Raw genomic sequence first — 19060 nt, forward strand, 5'->3', positions numbered from 1 at the left:
CAAGTCGAAACTGCAGTAGCCAAGATAAGGGTCCTAGAAGTTGATATAAATAGGCTGAAGCGAGTTACAGGGGCAGTGACCAGAGAAGACACAGCATATGAAGCTGCGAGGCCGAACAGGAAGGAAGGAATTATGAATTATGCTAAGGTCACATCAATCTGCCAAGGAGGACCAAGGAGTGAAAGGGAAGATCAGCTGGTTGCAGATGGAGAGGGTGATAGGTCGAATGCTGAGGCACAACAAGGCTATCAAGAGCCACTGGAAAAATCAAGGGAGAAACTGACCACATACAGGCAGGATCCAGAGTCACAGAGGGTGAGGCAATGGGAGGAAGAAAGGGCAAAATCAGTGTTTATCCATGGGCTTCAGGAGAGAGAGGAAAGGACACACACTGAAAGGCAGCAGGAAGAAAGAAAGGAGATTGAGAAAATCATCACGGAAATAGGTGAAGAGATGGACGAGATTGTAAATTTTCAGAGAATAGGGGGGTACTCGAAGGGGAGAAACCGACCAATCAAGCTGATTCTCAGGACGGAAACAGTGCGGAACAGGATCCTCCAAGAGAAACCACGATTGAAATACTCGGAAGAGTACAAGAGGGTGTTCCTAGACAGAGACAGAACAAAATCAGAACGACAGCAGCTGAGGGAGAGGACAAAAAAGCGAAAGGAGCTAGGAAAAGAGACAAGGAGGGAACCAGCAGAGGTCAGTCAGAGCAGAACAGAACAGCAAGGGCAAGCACACACACAACTACTCTCAGAACCATACAACCTATCACACCATCCCAACACACACTACAATCCATACCCACAGCCTCCACCCAACACCGAGCTATAGAATCCCACAGTATGCCACCAGGTCTCCCACCCTCACAGGCCCCCCAAACCACAGTGTTGGAAAGGAAACTGAAGGTATGGTACACAAACGCTGATGGAATAACAAATAAGTGGGAGGAGTGGCATGAAAGAGTCAAAGAAGCATCACCGGACATCATAGCTCTCACAGAAACCAAGCTTACAGGTATGATAACAGATGCCATCTTTCCAACGGGATACCAAATCCTGAGGAAAGACAGAGGGAACAGGGGGGGTGGAGGAGTGGCGTTGCTGATCAAAAATCGCTGGAATTTTGATGAGCTGGAGAGAGGAGACAGCGGAGAAGAAAGTGATTACATAGTGGGAACACTTCACTCTGGAGGTCCCAAGGTGGTAATAGCAGTGATGTATAACCCACCACAGAACAGCAGGAGGCCAAGGCAAGAGTACAACGAGAGCAATAGAGCGATGGTTGACACACTGGCTAGAGTGGCCAGAAGAGCTCATGCATGCAGGGCAAAGCTCCTGATCATGGGTGACTTTAACCACAAGGAGATCGATTGGGAGAACTTGGACCCACATGGGGGCCAAGATACATGGAGGGCTAAGATGATGGAGGTGGTACTGGAAAACTTCATGTGCCAACACGTAAGGGACACTACAAGAGAGAGAGGAGAGGATGAACCAGCAAGGCTGGACTTAGTATTCACCTTCAGTAGTGCAGATATCGAGGACATCACATATGAAAGACCCCTTGGGGCCAGTGACCACGTGGTTTTAAGCTTCGAATACACAGTAGAGCTACAAGTGGAGGGAGAAGCAGGAAGGCCAGGACGAATGAAGCCAAACTACAAGAAAGGGGACTACCCAGGAATGAGGAACTACCTGAACGGGGTTCAGTGGGACAGAGAACTGGCAGGGAAGCCAGTTAATGAGATGATGGAATATGTAGCAACAAAATGCAAGGAGGCTGAGGAGAGGTTTGTACCCAAGGGTAACAGGATTAATGAAAAAGCCAGGATGAGCCCATGGTTTACCCAAAGGTGCAGGGAGGCAAAAACCAAGTGTGCTAGGGAATGGAAGAAATATAGAAGGCAAAGGACCCAGGAGAATAAGGAGAACAGTCGTAGAGCCAGAAACGAATATGCACAGATAAGAAGGGAGGCCCAAAGACAATATGAAAATGACATAGCAGCGAAAGCCAAATCTGACCCGAAACTGTTGTACAGCCACATCAGGAGGAAAACAACAGTCAAGGACCAGGTAATCAGGCTAAGGAAGGAAGGAGGAGAGACAACAAGAAATGACCGTGAAGTATGTGAAGAACTCAACAAGAGATTCAAAGAAGTGTTCACAGAGGAGACAGAAGGGACTCCAGAAAGATGGAGAGGTGGGGTACACCACCAAGTGCTGGACACAGTGCACACAACTGAGGAAGAAGTGAAGAGGCTTCTGAGTGAGCTAGATACCTCAAAGGCAATGGGGCCAGATAACATCTCCCCATGGGTATTGAGAGAGGGAGCAGAGGCGCTATGTGTACCCCTAACAACAATATTCAATACATCTATCGAAACAGGGAGATTGCCTGAGGCATGGAAGACAGCAAATGTAGTCCCAATCTTTAAAAAAGGAGACAGACATGAAGCATTAAACTACAGACCAGTGTCACTGACATGTATAGTATGCAAAATCATGGAGAAGATTATCAGGAGAAGAGTGGTGGAACACCTAGAAAGGAATGATCTCATCAACAGCAGCCAACATGGTTTCAGGGACGGGAAATCCTGTGTCACAAACCTACTGGAGTTCTATGACATGGTGACAGCAGTAAGACAAGAGAGAGAGGGGTGGGTGGATTGCATTTTCTTGGACTGCAAGAAGGCGTTTGACACAGTTCCACACAAGAGATTGGTGCAAAAACTGGAGGACCAAGCAGGGATAACAGGGAAGGCACTACAATGGATCAGGGAATACTTGTCAGGAAGACAGCAGCGAGTCATGGTACGTGGCGAGGTGTCAGAGTGGGCACCTGTGACCAGCGGGGTCCCGCAGGGGTCAGTCCTAGGACCAGTGCTGTTTCTGGTATTTGTGAACGACGTGACGGAAGGAATAGACTCTGAGGTGTCCCTGTTTGCAGATGACGTGAAGTTGATGAGAAGAATTCACTCGATCGAAGACCAGGCAGAACTACAAAGGGATCTGGACAGGCTGCAGACCTGGTCCAGCAATTGGCTCCTGGAGTTCAATCCCACCAAGTGCAAAGTCATGAAGATTGGGGAAGGGCAAAGAAGGCCCCAGACGGAGTACAGTCTAGGGGGTCAGAGACTACAAACCTTACTCAAGGAAAAAGATCTTGGGGTGAGTATAACACCAGGCACATCTCCTGAAGCGCACATCAACCAAATAACTGCTGCAGCATATGGGCGCCTAGCAAACCTCAGAACAGCATTCCGACATCTTAATAAGGAATCATTCAGGACCCTGTACACCGTGTATGTTAGGCCCATATTGGAGTATGCGGCACCAGTTTGGAACCCACACCTAGCCAAGCACGTGAAGAAACTAGAGAAAGCGCAAAGGTTTGCAACAAGACTAGTCCCAGAGCTAAGAGGTATGTCCTACGAGGAGAGGTTAAGGGAAATCAACCTGACGACACTGGAGGACAGGAGAGATAGGGGGGACATGATAACGACATACAAAATACTGAGAGGAATTGACAAGGTGGACAAAGACAGGATGTTCCAGAGATTGGACACAGTAACAAGGGGACACAGTTGGAAGCTGAAGACACAGATGAATCACAGGGATGTTAGGAAGTATTTCTTCAGCCACAGAGTAGTCAGTAAGTGGAATAGTTTGGGAAGCGATGTAGTGGAGGCAGGATCCATACATAGCTTTAAGCAGAGGTATGATAAAGCTCACGGCTCAGGGAGAGTGACCTAGTAGCGATCAGTGAAGAGGCGGGGCCAGGAGCTCGGACTCGACCCCCGCAACCTCAACTAGGTGAGTAGGTGAGTACAAATTCATACACACACACACATAAACACACACACACACACACACACACACACACACACACACACACACACACACACACACAAACTCATACACACACACGCACACACACTCATACACACACACACACACTCATACACACACACACTCATACTCACACACACACACACACACACACACACACACACACACACACACACACACACACACACACACACACACACTCACACACTCATACACATACACACAAACACACACACACACACACACACACACACACACACACACACACACACACACACACACACACACACACACATGCACATATGTGGTAATGCTTTATTTACAGCTAGCAAAGTCAGGGTATTTCTCCAGAATGGTCTGTAATATACCACTGTGGATAAAATACTTAGCCATTTCTTGAACACTTCTGAGTGAGTTGTTTCTAAATTCATTAATTTTATCGCACTCCAGTACATAATGACGCAGGGTGTGACAATAGTCCATCTGGCAAAGTTTACATTTCGTTTGGTCTACATCTGGTGGTGGTGATTTAACCTGCCAAAGATACTTGTAACCCAGCGGGAGCCGGGCGGTAGTGACATCCAAGAGATTCATACAAGGAAAGTTGTGTATCATGGAGGATTCAACCAGACGGCGACTGTTAAAGTTAGACGTAGGGTAGACAGTTTTAGCAGAAGACCAGCAATAGGATGACTGTGATCTCTGACATGACAGAAAAGAGCACTGTTTGTGTCGACAAGGCTAACATTACTTTTGTGCTCTCTAAGTCTGTCAGAAAGAGATCGACCAGTTTCTCCAAAGTATTGAAGAGGACAGGAGGAACAAGAAACAGAGCATCTACAGAGGAAGGAGAGGTATGAATGAGATTAGTGCGAAGAGTGTTAGTCTGGCGGAAAGTAAGTTTGATATCTAAGGAACGGAGAGAGTTGTTGAGAATAGAAAGACCGGAACTGTAGGGAAGGCAGAAGACAGAATAGTTCCCAGGAGTAGAGAGTTTGGGAGAGAAGAAAGTCCGTTTAACACATGAGAGGGCAGAGTCAATGAAATGGGAAGGGTAGCCAAGACGGGAAAATGAATTATGAAGAGTGGAAATTTCTGCTGGAAGGAACTGAGGATCACAGATGTTTCCACGGAGAAAGAGGGAGCTAAGAACACTTTTCTTGACAGAGGAAGCATGATAAGAAAAGTAGTGAATGTACATGCCACTGTGCATAGTCTTGTGGTACAAAAACAAGGAAAAACCTGTATCTGAGCGGTGGACGTAAACATCAAGGAAAGGAAGCAAAGAGTTTGATTCCCATTCAGCTTTAAACTTAATGGAAGGAGATGGTTGGAAGAGACAAGAGTCATGAGCCCAGAGAGCAAAGATGTCGTCAACATAGCGAAGCCAGAGAGAAGGACGCACATCAGTGGTAGGAAGAAGAGCATGGACAGCTGGTGTCTTAAGAAAACACGTCCTAATGTTTCCATTCTTGTAATAAAGTTGGTAGAATTACCGACAATATGTAAAGTTAAAGGACACAAGTGCAACTAATGTGACATTTATTGTGGCAACGTTTCGCTCTCCAGGAGCTTGATAAAGCTCCTGGAGAGCGAAACGTTGCCACAATAAATGTCACATTAGTTGCACTTGTGTCCTTTTAGTTTCCATTCTTACCAGGGATCGAACCACGGACCTCAGCGAGTGAGTTGAGTGTGCTACCAGCCAAGCTACGTGGGAGAAGGAAGGGAGAGGTTATGGGAGGGAGAGTGGGAGGTATAATCAGGTATATAGAGTTATCAGGAAGTATAATCAGGAATACATGATTTAGGTATACGAGGTATATATAATCAGGTATACATGATGCAGGTATAATTTTAATAAATAGTATATTTTGTGTAAGATAATTAACGGGTTAGTAATTATAAAGAGGTGGTCTGTACGGCGCATATAATGTAACCTGATATAATGTACCTATAATTAATTAAGACTTGACTATTAATATGAATAATGAAGTGGGAAGGTAACTGGGAACGGAGGGAGGTATGAGGGGAGGGAGGGAGGGGTGAAGGGAGGGAGGGAGGGGTGTGGGGAGCGAGAGAGGAGGGATGGGTGTGTGAGAGGGAGAAGGAAGGAATGGACGGGTGGGTGGGAGAGAAGGGATGGATGGGTGGGAAGGAGAGACAGAGAGAGGGAGGGAAGGGATGGGCGTGTGGGAGGGAGAAGGAAGGAATGGACGGGTGGGTGGGAGAGAAGGGATGGATGGGTGGGAAGGAGAGACAGAGAGAGGGAGGGAAGGGATGGGCGTGTGGGAGGGAGAACTTTTACCCTTATAACTTTGATATACCTCAGAAGGGAGGGATTAAGTCCACCTGGGGGTGTTCCAGGGGTCAACGCCCCAGTGGCCTAGTCTTTGACCAGGCTTCCCGGTGGAGCAGGACTTGATCAACCAGGCTGTTACTGCTGGATACACGAACCACATCTCGACTTACTAAGTACCTGTCCAGTTCCCCCATGACGACAACCAGGGGTCTGGTGGTAATACCCGTTGTGTATAATGGGAGGTGGTTAAACAGTTGAGTCTCTACCTTCTGCAGGGAGTGATTTCTGTGTGCAGATTTGGGTCAAGTCCCTCTAGGATTTTACCATTACTCTTTGTGTTCTGTTGGTTAGAAAGTTAAAGATTCATTTCCCCACTTTTCCAGTTATTCCTTTGTAACGTATTTTGTGTGTTATTACCACGATCACACCTGTCGAAGACTTCCGCAAAGTTTGTGTATACTACACCTGCATTCTCTTTGTCCTCCAGTGCATCAAAGATCACGGCATAGTTGTAGTCCAGTAGTTGTGAGAGGCAGAAGCGACCTCCTCTAAACCCATGCTCCTCAAGGAAGGTTCCTTGACGCTGGTGAGGGACTCGTGATCTAGGGAATTCAATCTGTGCTCTGGTTCCCTGAATTGAGCCTGAATACCTTCCTTTCCCCCCCAAATGCGCTAAATCCTACTGGTTTAGCAATCCCCATAATAATAATAATAATAATAATAATAATAATAATAATAATAATAATAATAATAATAATAATAATAATAATAATAATAATAATCTAAACCTATGCTGTCCTGGGTTGTGGAATTCTTGGGTATCCAAGTGGTTGGTGATCTTGCTTCTCTGAACCCTTTCAGATATTTTTATTGTGTACGACGTTAATGCTATCTGTCTATAGTTCTTTGTTATTGTTTTGCTACCACCTTTGTGGAATTATATTTTACCACCGAAGTGGCTAGGTTATTGTGCACCCCACAGCCATCCTGTGGACGGCAGCGCAACAGCCATCCTGTGGACGGCAGTGCAACAGCCATCCTGTGGATGGCAGCGCAACAGCCACCCTGTGGACGGCAGTGCAACAGCCATCCTGTGGACGGCAGCGCAACAGCCATCCTGTGGACGGCAGTGCAACAGCCATCCTGTGGACGGTAGTGCAACAGCCATCCTGTGGACGGCAGCGCAACAGCCATCCTGTGGACGGCAGTGCAACAGCCATCCTGTGGACGGCAGCGCAACAGCCATCCTGTGGACGGCAGCGCAACAGCCATCCTGTGGACGGCAGTGCAACAGCCATCCTGTGGACGGCAGCGCAACAGCCATCCTGTGGACGGCAGTGCAACGGCCATCCTGTGGACGGCAGCGCAACAGACATCCTGTGGACGGCAGCGCAACAGCCATCCTGTGGACGGCAGTGCAACAGCCATCCTGTGGACGGCAGCGCAACAGCCATCCTGTGGACGGCAGTGCAACAGCCATCCTGTGGACGGTAGTGCAACAGTCATCCTGTGGACGGCAGCGCAACAGCCATCCTGTGGACGGCAGCGCAACAGCCATCCTGTGGACGGCAGTGCAACAACCATCCTGTGGGCGGCAGCGCAACAGCCATCCTGTGGACGGCAGCGCAACAGCCATCCTGTGGACGGCAGCGCAACAGCCATCCTGTGGACGGCAGTGCAACAGCCATCCTGTGGACGGCAGCGCAACAGCCATCCTGTGGACGGCAGTGCAACAGCCATCCTGTGGACGGCAGCGCAAAAGCCATCCTGTGGACGGCAGCGCAACAGCCATCCTGTGGACGGCAGCGCAACAGCCATCCTGTGGACGGCAGCGCAACAGCCATCCTGTGGACGGCAGCGCAACAGCCATCCTGTGGACGGCAGTGCAACAGCCATCCTGTGGACGGCAGCGCAACAGCCATCCTGTGGACGGCAGCGCAACAGCCATCCTGTGGACGGCAGCGCAACAGCCATCTTGTGGACGGCAGCGCAGCAGCCATCCTGTGGACGGCAGTGCAACAGCCATCCTGTGGACGGCAGCGCAACAGCCATGCTGTGGACGGCAGTGCAACAGCCATCCTGTGGACGGCAGCGCAACAGCCATCCTGTGGATGTCAGCGCAACAGCCATCCTGTGGACGGCAGCGCAACAGCCATCCTGTGGATGTCAGCGCAACAGCCATCCTGTGGACGGCAGCGCAACAGCCATCCTGTGGACGGCAGCGCAACAGCCATCCTGTGGACGGCAGCGCAACAGCCATCCTGTGGACGGCAGCGCAACAGCATGAGGATACACAAAACGATTAACAGAAGTACATCTGGATTCATATCTACTGTTTACTTAATCTTTTACAAGTAAATATTGAACATTTGCTTAATATATCTGGTATCTTATTTTCATTTTTAAGATATCTTGACATGTCACATAGGTTATTATACTATCTCTATGTTCCTCAATAAACAGACAATTAAGCACATAGTGCTCAAGGAGGCTCTGGTGGCCTGGTGGTTAAGGCTCTCGCTTCACACAGTGAGGGCCCGGGTTCGATTCCCAGCCAGAGTAGAAACATTGGACGTGTTTCTTTCACCTGTTGTCTATGTTCCCCATCAGTAAAATGGGTACCTGGGTGTTAGTCGACTGGTGTGGGTCGCATCCTGGGACACTGACCTAAGGAGGCCTGGTCACAGACCGGGCCGCGGGGGCGTTGACCCCCGGAACTCTCTCCAGATAAACTCCAGATAAACAAGATAGTGACCATACGGCTGGCCACATACTTTGCATTTGGTTTGATCATCATCTGTGTGTCAACGAAACTACCAGAAGTGTACTTGTAACCAAGTCAAAGCCTAACTACTACAACATTAGTCAGTCTGTTCACATTGCAAGTTGCTCCATAAACGTACTTATCTACGTTCATGTTATCATAGTGGGTTATAGATCTACTCAGGCTTCTGACTCATTCTTATAGCATTCGGTTTCATGATTTAACTTTGTTAAGTGGGGTTATATCCGTTGTTTTTAGCGAGTGTGGGATGACCTCCATGTCTAGGTTCCCTCTCCGTAGCATACCTAAGACACGCGATAAGGGTGGGTGGGAGGGAGAGAGTTGGGAGAGAAGAAGGGAGGGAAGAGACGGTGGAAGCTAAGGTTACAGGAGTGAAAAATGGGCAGATGGAAAGGACATGAGGAAGGAAAGAAGGAACAGATGGAGGGATGATGGGAAGAAAGAAGTGAAGCGAGGGAGAGGAATGAAGACAGGGAGAGTCGGAGGACCAGAGACGAGAGAGGAGCAGTAAAGAGGGAAGGAAGGAGAGAGGGTTAGATAGGAGGGATGATAATTGTCCCTTATTTAATAATGGACAATTGTACTGGAAAAACAATGTAGGGAGGGAGGGAGGGAATGAAGACTCGGTGAGAGAAGAAAGGGGGGGGGGAGTTGGAGACGAGAGAAACAGAGATGTGTGTGGGATAAAATAACGGACAGCGAGAAGTGAGCTTCTACACAACAAGACGGGCAGCCAGCAGCAACTATACTGGCTGTATTCTTCTCCAGAACATCACTTCATCTGAGATCATTTATTCCTAGGATGACTCGAGTCTGGAACAAGTTCGTACTGCATAATGACATCAACACAATAAAGTCAGTTGAGTAAATTAAACTGCTGACTCACAGATGGTTCCAGCTTCATCCTGTTCACCATCTATATGTCTCATAACAATTAAAAAGCTTTAAAATGAACTGACATAGGTAACGGCTCATAGGTTGTAAATAAAGTTAGGAACCCATAGCCTAACCTAGTGAAACCTTGTGTAAGGAGAGACGGTGAGAAAGAAAGAGAGAGAGAGAGAGAGAGAGAGAGAGAGAGAGAGAGAGAGAGAGAGAGAGAGAGAGAGAGAGAGAGAGAGAGAGAGAGAGAGAGAGAGAGAGAGAGAGAGAGAGAGAGAGAGAGAGAGAGAGAGAGAATGACAGTATAATCATATAGGATAAGGCAGATTATATTGTCAGAATACCTTACAGTTCATAACAAGAATATCTGCTAAGAGGAATTACCTCTCGTCTGACTAACTCTGCTACTGTCTTGAGATAGCTGGTTTAAATAAAGACAGCACAACAAAAGTCTCTCTCCCCATCCTCCAGTTACATTCGCTTTTCCAGATATTTCATGCTTCCAGATATCCCAGGCTCAGAATTTGCACAATTCTGCGATCTTTTGGATAGAAATTTTGGGGTCTGGATTCCTAACTGGTGCAGAGTCCAAATCTGCACCAGCACTGTCTTCAACAACTGTACCAGGATCACCAGTACTAGCTATTTCTACAACTATACTAACATCATTATCAGAAACCAGCTCTGTACCGGCTACTTTAGTAACACCAGGACGACCATCACCAGCTGGTGCAATGTCTTGTATTACTAAACCTGCGTAGGCACCGTCTTCGAAAACAGCAGCGGGTCCAGCAACAACACCAGTTGGAACACGACTTTACTTCGTTGAGTTTGCGGTGATCTGCGCTTATGTCTCCCTTGTGTTTAACTGTGGAATTGTATTCCTTTACTATTTTGCATGTGTGTTTCTTTTCTACTGCTTATGTTCTGTAAAAGGGTGTCTGATCTCCCTCTGTTCTTTTTCCTGTGTTTTGTCTAGCATAAAGCAGTCAGTTTCTCAAAAAAGGATATTTTGTGAGTGTCGGTTTTGTTTATCACCTATGTAATGCTCTCCCATGTAAATATACACAATAAAAAAGTAGGAGGAAGCCTTAAACACAATAAGAGAACACTGTATCATCATCCGAGGTCCAAGACTTCAACTTGCTACGGGCAGTTACAATAAACACTGCCCGAAGGTATGCGTTTTAAACAGGAAACTTCAACTTACCACATCTGCCAAGTGAAGGATGACTCAAGTTGGTGGCCTAGCAGGCATCAACAGTCTGGTTGATCTAGTACTTGGTGGCCTAGTAGACAGCAACAGTCTGGTTGCGAGACTAGAAGAACCGTGGAAACTGGACACATGCAACAGTCTGGTTGCGATTGCTAGTGTACTAGAAGAACCGTGGAAACTAGGACATTGGTAGTGTATACATGTCAGGGAATGTGACTGAGGTACAAGTAGTGTACTACGTACATTGGTAGTGTACTTTAAGGTTTAGTATATTGGTAGTGTACATTGGTAGTGTACATTGTTAGTGTACATTGGTAGTGTACATTAGTAGTGTACATTGCTACTGTACATTGCTAGTGTACATTAGTAGTGTACATTGCTAGTGTACATTGCTAGTGTACATTGCTAGTGTACATAGCTAGTGTACATTGCTAGTGTACATTAGTAGTGCACATTGGTAGTGTACACTGGTAGTGTACATTAATAGTGTAAATTGGTAGTGTACATTGCTAGTGTACATTGGCAGTGTACGTTGGTGGTGCACATTGCTAGTGTACATTGCTAGTGTACATTGATAGTGTACATTAGAAGTGTACATTGGTAGAGTACATTGGTAGTGTACATTGCTAGTGTACATTGGTAGTGTACATTGGCAGTGTACGTTGGTGGTGCACATTGCTAGTGTACATTGCTGGTGTACATTGATAGTGTACATTAGTAGTGTACATTGGTAGCGTACATTGGTAGTGTGCATTGCTAGTGAACATTGGTAGTGTACATTGCTAGTGTGCATTGCTAGTGTACATTGCTAGTGTACATTGCTAGTGTACATTGCTAGTGTACATTGCTAGTGTACAATGCTAGGGTACATTTGTAGTGTACACTGGTAGTGTACATTAGTAGTATACATTGCTAGTGTACATTAGTAGTGTACATTGGTAGTGTACATTGGTAGTGTATATTGCTAGTGTACATTGGTAGTGTACACTGCTAGTGTGCATTGCTAGTGTACATTGCTAGTGTACATTGCTAGTGTACATTGGTAGTGTACATTGCTAGTGTACATTGCTAGTGTACATTGGTAGTGTACACTGGTAGTGTACATTAGTAGTGTACATTGCTAGTGTACATTAGTATTGTACATTGGTAGTGTCCATTGCTAGTGTACATTGCTAGTGTACATTGGTAGCGTATATTGTTAGTGTACATTAGTAGTGTACATTGGTAGTGTACATTGGTAGTGTACATTGCTAGTGTACATTGGTAGTGTACATTAGTAGTGTACGTTGCTAGTGTACATTAGTAGTGTACATTGGTAGTGTGCACTGGTAGTGTACATTGCTAGTGTACATTGCTAGTTTACATTGCTAGTGTACATTGCTAGTGTACATTGCTAGTGCACATTGCTAGTGTACATTAGTAGTGTATGTTGCTAGTGTACATTAGTAGTGTACATTGGTAGTGTACACTGGTAGTGTACATTGCTAGTGTACACTGGTAGTGTACATTGCTAGTGTGCATTGGTAGTGTACATTAATAGTGTAAATTGGTAGTGTACATTGCTAGTGTACATTGCTAGTGTACATTGCTAGTGTACATTAGTAGTATACATTGGTAGTGTACATTGGTAATGTACATTGCTAGTGCACATTGCTAGTGTACATTAGTAGTGTACGTTGCTAGTGTACATTAGTAGTGTACATTGGTAGTGCACACTGGTAGTGTACATTGCTAGTGTACACTGCTAGTTACATTCTCAGTAGTAGTAACGTAGTAACCAGTTACCAGTAATCTCAGTAGTAGTAACGTAGTAACCAGTTACCAGTAACCAGTGTCCGTTGACTCACGACCAACCGTCTTGAGTCACGTCTTCATATTGTGCTGAGCTGACACTATTTCAAAACACCCACTGCGGGGTACTGGCCAGCCGCCTAGCCAGTGTTACGAGTGGAAGCAAGGAGATAGGTACGTCTGGCGGGCATTCTCCACATAACAGCAATTACACGTATAACAGCCTACGTGAGTATTTCTACCCTAATCCACGTATCGAACTCCCACATGATAAATGGTGACAGCGGTGGGAGCGTGGATTTACGTTTTTAAGGGTAATTCAAGGCGTTTGAAGACTGTTGTGAGTAGCCGGCAGGGTCAACGGTGAATGCCCTCCCCTCACACCCTCCAGCCAGCAGCTTATACCCTCACTCACTACCTACTGCCTGCAAGCCTGTTGCAGCCGTTTCAAGCTTCCTGGCTTAGTTCGTGTGCTAATTGCTTCATCTCCGAGGGGTTGACCCGGATTTTGCAATTAAGCCAGTCAGTAAGCCAGACTGTGGAAGTGAACGCCAGTCAGCCTATCATCCAGCCTGTCTCCTGTCATCCAACTGCTCCTCCGTGCTTTGTGCATCGTTACACGTCTTCCAGTCATCCATTCTCGTGGGGTAAGCCAGTCAGCCAACCCAGCTTCTAACCCAGCTGAGAGAGAGAAGTAAGCCACGCAGTAAGAAGTAAGCCAAGCTCCTCTGAGGTATTGTCTATATCGCTGTGCTCCCTGTTGGATGCTAAGAGTGGTTTTTACCATTCCTGTGGCTTAGAGTGGGTTGTTAGCCATCTTCGTGGGTGAGTGGGGTACGCGGCAGCCTCACCGTCCCCCCCCCCACCACCACTCTCCCACCACCAGGGGTGCGCGGCAGTACCCCAGCGAGAGTCATACCCACCACTCTCCCACCACCACCAGCCATCCACCCATATACCTGTGGTTGTTTGCACCCTTGTACCGGGTCCTAGTACTGTTTTGGCTCACATAATTGGTCAAGAGATTGTAGCTGGTGCCAACGAGATAAAGCCAGTTATGTGAGTTCGCCTAGAAGCACATTCTTCACGACAACAGTGAATGTCGGAGGCGTCATCACCTCACCGCGAGGGACACCATACACCCGCCCCCACCAGTACTCACCGTCCGTCTCCTACTCTCGACTTCAGTGATAATTTCTTGAGACATTTTTCTTGCATTTAAAGACATTTGCGTGTGTGAGACATTTATAGTAAATTGTTTGTGTACTCTAAACCTTGTGTTTTCAGTGTAAACGCAGTATTTCTTTAACTCAGTATTTTTCCAATATTTTTCAGTGTTTTCACTTATCTTATATTATTCTGCTGTGTTTTTCTTTATGCTATTCGTCTGTCGTAAGTATTATTGTGTAGTGTACCAGTCAGTCACCTGTGTGAAGTGATTCATTTTTTTTTATTGTATTCTTTCAGCGTTGTATTCTGCAGTGATATTTACCCCAGTATACCAAATTTTCCATTTATTTCTATGTGTGTCATTTTTTTTTTCGTATGCCAACAGTGTCTCATTTCTCTAATTTTTTCGCAGACTGTGTACCATTATTTTTGCCAGCAAAATTTTTGTCGTATCAGTCACAGCAAGATTTTTGTTGTATCAGTCACAGCAGGATTTTGTTGTAAGAATATTAATTTAAGAAGTGTGCTCCGTCATTGTAAGTGTTATATTCCCTGTTTTGTACCTGTGTTTTAATTTTTTTTCATATTTTTATATTCTTGAACAAATTCACTCTTGATGTAATTTCAATTACTTTTAACGTAAAGTGTTTTTCTTACTCTGTTTGAGTAAATTGTTTTGTCTAATTTACAATTAAGAGTTAAAGTGTTCAATCAGTTTATTTTTTTGATCTTCATAATTTTAATTCATTATTTTACCTGAGTTTTCCCAGTGACACTGTATTACTGCAGTGATTATTTCTATACTTTATTTTGTTGCACTTGTTCTGAAGTGAATTATTTTTGAACTTGTTCTGCAGTGAATTATTTTCTTTTATTGATATCTTGTGAATTATATTTTAGTTTTGTCTATGCATTCTTAGAAAATATTTAAAATTTCCCAGTTAACAATTTAATAATTTTATTTGACACTTTCACATTGATTTAAAAATTTAATTAATTAATTTCTTTATTAGCAAGAGTAAAGACAGCTCATTTTGAATTTAATTCAGTCTCCAGTAATATTTTTACTTGTATATTTCAATATAAATTTTTTTCCCTTGGTCAATAGTCCTTTAAATTGAGTTTTCATTCCTCTTGCAGTGTATTTAAACATTATTCTGCAGAATTAGTTGTATATCTTTTCATTTCAATTCTAGAATTTTATATCATTTTTATTGTTCATTATTTTTGCCTTATTTGTTCTCGTGCTACTTTGCCATTATGTCTCACATACCGTCAAGTGATACTTTAGTGAATGTCGACACTCAGACCTCTCAGGCTACTACTGCTGGTCCTGTCATCAGTCCTCACAGTTCCTTACCGACTGACAGACCGACTCAGACACCGAGATATTATAGTTATACCCGTGATTCCCTTGATGCGTTACCTTTATTCAATGGCCATGTACATAGTCTTGAAGCATGGTTTGCGGTCATGTCCCAGTCACTTTTGAATGTTCACTTAGTGTATCATGCCTGTCAAAGTCAATATGAATCAGTCTACAGTACCAACATTCCCTTACTGACTGAAAGACAATACCTAGCCCTTGAGCAATGTGTTTGTTCTCACAGCTTGTATCTGAGATTTGTTAAAGTGCTGCGAAATGTGAAGTTCAGATTAAGTTCCTATAGATCCGTGAATTACTTATTAACGTAGCCGAGCGGTCAGGCACTAGTAATGCTGTCACTCCTGTCTGGACTCCAGCCACAATATCGTGCACGCAGGATAGTGCTTACTATCCTTGCGATGGCGACTTGTTCAAGTATTCGTTCCTTCCCAGGGGACGCTTTGAGAAGAACTTTACTTGCAACGAGTTATGCCATCTCTTGCTGATGCCACCAGCCATTGCAGAAAGACGTTTCTGTGGCTAGTGTGCTCACTTGAGTGTTGTTGTTGTCCCTTGTGTTTCAGATTGTGATCCCATCCTAGTTGACAGTAATCAGTGCATTGTAAGAAGTTATTTCTCGAGTAACTTCCATGTTGTTAATGTTTGCAAGTGAAGTTTATAGCTGATACCTCATGTCACTGTGTGCGACTCAGAATATCAGCATTGTTCACCGTGTTCATTTCTTTTCTCCTGTGCTTGTAGTTTGAGATAGTAGATTCGTTCTCCCTTGCTCATATTGCGTGTTATAGCGTTAATTTTTTTTTTTTTCAACCGGGGGGAGTCATCCACTCCTCCGAGTTTGTTCATTCCTTCCAGTAAGAAAGAACCGATCCCATGTGGTCTGGTGTGATTCGATTCCTGCTCCAGGAAGATCATTCTGACTGTGAAGCCACCAGCACCATCAGTGACTTTCTCATGAACCACGAATTACTGTATCGAACAGCCGAGTTGGGTACTCCTAGCAGAAGAGTATACCAGTTAGTAATTCCACAGTCACTAGTGAATGTAGCCTTACAGCTAGTTCACGATGTACCAGGTGTTGCACACCCTGGTATGGATCGTTCAGTAAAACAAGCCAGATTGAAATACTTTTGGCCTCGTATGGCAACTGATATTTCTGAGTATGTTAGGAAATGTAGTGTCTGCATGCAACATAAAGGCAATGCTAATGGTCCTAATCCAATCCAAGTGTATCCAACTACTAGCGAACCTTGGGAAAGAGTTGCGCTAGATTTGTTAACTAATTTCCAATGTTCCCTCCAAGGTAATAAAAATCTGTGTGTTATGGTAGACCATTTCACCAGATATTGCGAGTTAGTTCCTATTGCAGATAAGACTGCCGAGACAGTAGCTAAAGCGTTTAAAGAACGCATTATCTGCAGGCATACCACCCCTAAGTCCCTAGTAACAGATAATGGAGGTGAATTCTGTAATGAAATTCTTGAAAATTTGTGTACCTTGTACAAGATCTCTAAGTCCACCATTGTTCCTCATCATCCTGCCAGCAATGGGTTAGCGGAACGAATCAATAAGAAAGTACTTGATGTCTTGAGAGCCACTATCAATCCCAACAGTGAAACTTGGGATGAAGTTATACCTGATGTGCAGTGTGCTATAAATTCTGCTTACAATGTTTCTATAGGTGACACTCCACATTATGCATTGTATGGTGTAGATAAACGTTTGCCTTATGAGTTGTTGTATTCTAATCCGAAACCAAATTACAACCTTGATGATTTCGTAGCAACTCGTACCAGCTTAGCTCAAAGTGTTTTTAGAAGAATCCGTGAAACACTTCATAAATCAACAGCTGAATTTACAAGAGTCGCAAATACTCGAGTAAAGCCATCCAAAATCAAAGTAGGTTCGAGAGTTATGCTGACTAATTTTAACAAAACGTCTGCTATGCCAAAGCTTGATCAAAGGTTTGTTGGTCCTTATCGAGTAGTTGAACATATCACTGGTAATAAGTATAAGGTTAGAGAGATTAGTACTGGTCAGTATAAAGAATCGCATTTGGATCATATGAAGTTAGTATGTGATGATAATGATGTTCCAACCCAGACTAATGTGATAGACTCTGACAATCCTCCTGATCCTGTACTCTCTTCCTCTGATACTCAGTCAGACGATCAACCTGAATGTCGTTATTCCCTAAGTACACGACAGGTATTGAGAAATCCTCAAGTATCATTTGTAACTTCCAATTCAGATTTGCCTCAAATACAGCATGAGTTAGCCAATGCTACAGAGTTTGATCCTCCCAGAGATGACACCCATTCTGCATATGTCAATCACACCCTAGCAGAGTTGGGGTTAAATGTAAATAACCTGTATAGATGAATAATTACAGTATCAACTTATCAGTATTCAAGAATTTTTTTTTTGTGTTCATGTTCTCTCCGCATTCTGAGAGTTAACAGTCTAGATTTGCGTGCACCGAATCTGCCTTTCTGTTAAACACTCTTTCTTTGTATATATTCCTTCCTCAGAATCCGTAGATCACACGAATACAGATCGATCGATCAAAATTTTTGTTTTTATCACTTGTAATCTCAATGTTGAGTTCGTTGTTCATTTGTTGAGTTTTAAGTTGTACTATAGTATACCTTGTATTACATTATAGTTTCAGTTACGTAAGCTTTCATTCCAATGTTCTACTTATGTATCTATAATGTTCATGTTGTGTACTTTGACATTGTATAGAATCAGCCCAAGCCGTATACCTGCCATCTCTAGTTTGTATTAGTTGTATGTCGGGACGACATACGTTAGCGTCGCCGAGCTCTCAGTAGTAGTAACGTAGTAACCAGTTACCAGTAATCTCAGTAGTAGTAACGTAGTAACCAGTTACCAGTAACCAGTGTCCGTTGACTCACGACCAACCGTCTTGAGTCACGTCTTCATATTGTGCTGAGCTGACACTATTTCAAAACACCCACTGCGGGGTACTGGCCAGCCGCCTAGCCAGTGTTACGAGTGGAAGCAAGGAGATAGGCACGGCTGGCAAGGGCTCTGTCCACATAACAGTAATTATACGTATAACAGCCTACGTGAGTATTTCTACCCTAATCCACGTATCGAACTCCCACATGATAACATTGGTAGTGTACATTGCTAGTGTACATTGCTAGTGTACATTAGTAGTGTACATTGGTAGTGTACACTGGCAGTGTACATTGCTAGTGTGCATTGCTAGTGTACATTAATAGTGTAAATTGGTAGTGTACATTGCTAGTGTACATTGGTAGTGTACATTGGCAGTGTACGTTGGTGGTGCACATTGCTAGTGTAAATTGCTAGTGTACATTGATAGTGTACATTAGTAGTGTATATTGGTAGTGTACATTGGTAATGTACATTGCTAGTGTACATTGGCAGTGTACATTGCTAGTGTGCATTGCTAGTGTGCATTGCTAGTGTACATTGGTAGTGTACATTGCTAGTGTACATTGCTAGTGTACATTGGCAGTGTACATTGCTAGTGTGCATTGCTAGTGTACATTAATAGTGTAAATTGGTAGTGTACATTGCTAGTGTACATTGCTAGTGTACATTGCTAGTGTACATTAATAGTGTAAATTGGTAGTGTACATTGCTAGTGTACATTGCTAGTGTACATTGCTAGTGTACA

General features: G+C 44.4%; 1 protein-coding gene across 1 annotated transcript in view; it reads right to left on the bottom strand.

Moving 5' to 3' along the window:
* Positions 1-19060, bottom strand: part of LOC128692681 (frizzled-4-like) — a 513435-nt gene that overhangs the window by 242067 nt on the left and 252308 nt on the right. The gene's annotated exons all lie outside the window — the stretch shown is intronic.

Source organism: Cherax quadricarinatus, chromosome 70, assembly GCF_038502225.1.
Source record: "Cherax quadricarinatus isolate ZL_2023a chromosome 70, ASM3850222v1, whole genome shotgun sequence".
Lineage (NCBI taxonomy): Eukaryota > Metazoa > Arthropoda > Malacostraca > Decapoda > Parastacidae > Cherax > Cherax quadricarinatus.